This window comes from Ascaphus truei, chromosome 7 (assembly GCF_040206685.1).
Source record: "Ascaphus truei isolate aAscTru1 chromosome 7, aAscTru1.hap1, whole genome shotgun sequence".
Lineage (NCBI taxonomy): Eukaryota > Metazoa > Chordata > Amphibia > Anura > Ascaphidae > Ascaphus > Ascaphus truei.
In genome coordinates, this window is record NC_134489.1 from 10,779,180 (window position 1) to 10,781,752 (window position 2,573).

A 2,573-nucleotide genomic window follows, 5' to 3' on the forward strand; every position below is an offset into this window, starting at 1 on the left:
TCCGGCAGTGGAAGGTTTGAAATAAGGTGAGGACGTGAGAACACATTTTTACCTCTTCGTTTTCTTCAAGAGATATTATATCTTCATCAATAAGCAATTGATATGCCATCTAAACAGAAAAAGACAGTTAAAATTACCATGTCTATTAATATGTCTATTAGGTGTTAAGGCGTTACAATTCTAAGATTTATATAAGCCAGGTGGGCATACACATCCTTAATATACATCTCTCTCCCTCAGAGTGGTATATTTCCCCGATTTCTGTGTATTACAGTAGGAGGAGGTGAGAATTATGTGTCCTTAATTTCTGTATTAATAAGAGGTGAGAGGTATGTGTTCCTGATGTCTCTGTATTAGGAGGTGAGAATTATGTATCCCTGATGTCTGTGTATCAGGAGCAGGTGAGAATTATGTATCCCTGATGTCTGTGTATTAGGAGGAGGTGAGAATTATGTATCCCTGATGTCTGTGTATTAGGAGGGGGTGAGAATTATGTATCCCTGATATCTGTGTATTAGGAGGTGAGAATTATGTATCCCTGATGTCTGTGTATTAGGAGGAGGTGAGAATTATGTATTCCTGATGATATGCAAGAAATTCCTGCCCTGCAGAGCTTAGAAACCAAGCTGGGTGTTGGGAGACGTACTGCCTGCAACAGTGTACCTATATATTTATATAAACACTTAGATTGTAAGCTCTTCGGCACAGGGACTGTTTTCCTTATGTTTACTTTTATGCTGTGCTTTTTTGTTAAAAAAAAAAAAGAGGTGCCAGTTCTGAGGCCGCAGACAGCGTTCCCAGAACTAGTGTCCAGTGTGCCGTGACCTCCCCACCCCCAAGTGTCTCATACTCCACCTCTCCCCCTCCTCACACCTCTACCAATCCCCCACCACCTCTCCATCCCCACCTCTCTCCCCCCACACCCCATCTCTCACCCCCCCACACCTCATCTCTACCCCCACCTCTCTCCCCCCTACCTACACCTCCCCCACACCTCCACCTCTCTCCCCCCCACACCTCCACCTCTCCCCTCCTCACACCCCCACCTCTCTCCAACCCCAGACCTGTTGCTTGACACACATGCTTAAACTTTTCTGTTCTCTATTACCTCATTCTATTACTACAGAATTACCAGCCTCAGGAAATAAAGGGATGTTACATAGTTACATAGTTACATACTGTAGTAGATGAGGTTGAAAAAAAGACATGAGTCCAACAAGTTGAAGCTATGCTAAATTTACACGACAGATACTTTATCCTATATCTATACAGTACTTAAAGTATATTGATCCAGGGGAAGGCAAACAAAACACCCCAGTGACATATCATTGGATGATATCTCATGAGGGGAAAACTAAATTCCGTCCTCACTCCAAGAATTGGCAATCAGATTACTCCCTGGATCAACATCCTTCCCATGTTTACTTATTTGGTATATCCCTGTATACCTTTCCTATCTAAAAACATGTCCAACCTTTTTTTGAACAAATCTATTGTATCTGCCCTCACAGTCTCCATGGGTAATGAATCCCACACTGTAACTGCCCTTACTGTAAAGACCCCTTTCCTTTGTTGCTGGTGAAATCTCCTTACCTCTAACCTAGGATACTGGACAAGAATGAGCTGGCATGAAGCTGGTTGCCGGGGAGTGATCAACAGAATGTGACATCACAATCACTGATCTGGGAAGTGTGTGTGATCAGTGTTGATGACATCACTATTGTGTCATGTCATCACACCAGCCAAATATCTATATAACTTTAAAAGGAGCCCACCGCTCAGCAATAACAATAGTAAAGGTGGCCTTAGAGGGTGCGCCTAAGGGAACAGAGAGAACACAAAGTATCCACAGTGTGGGGGAGCCTTATTCAGCGCACAGCCTCTAACGGGAGGGTCACTATATATCTAAGGCTGAGTCCCCGCTGGCGCTGAGCGCCGGGTGTCCTGGCATTTACGCGCGCGCGGGGGGTGGGCATTGCGGGTAGTTGAGCGCACTAGAAAGTCAGTTTTTTTGTTTACATAAGCGCCGAGCGTGTGTGCCTGCGCACGAGCGTGTGTGCCTGCGCACGAGCGTGCACGCACCGCGTGAGCGGGGACTTACATCTTATACTATATTAGTGAAAGCACTGTATGCCTGCCTGCCTGCCTGCCTGGATGTCCGGTGTCCCTAGGGGCAATCTCATTGGTCCCTTGGCCCGCCCGCCCCCGCACACCTCTCATTGGCCTCACACACACACACCACCCCCTTGGCCCGCCCCCCCACACCTCTCATTGGCCTGAGGCGGAGTGACGGGCCAAAGGACCAAAAAAAAAAAACACACACACACACCTCTCCCCCTCCCCGCTCCAAATCACCTCTCCCCCCTCCAAATCACCTCTCCCCCCTCCCTGCTCCAAATCACCTCTCCCCCTCCCCGCTCCAAATCACCTCTCCCCCTCCCCGCTCCAAATCACCTCTCCCCCTCCCCGCTCCAAATCACCTCTCCCCCTCCCCGCTCCAAATCACCTCTCCCCCCTCCCCGCTCCAAATAACCTCTCCCCCCTCCCCGCTCCAAATCACCTCTCCCCCCTCC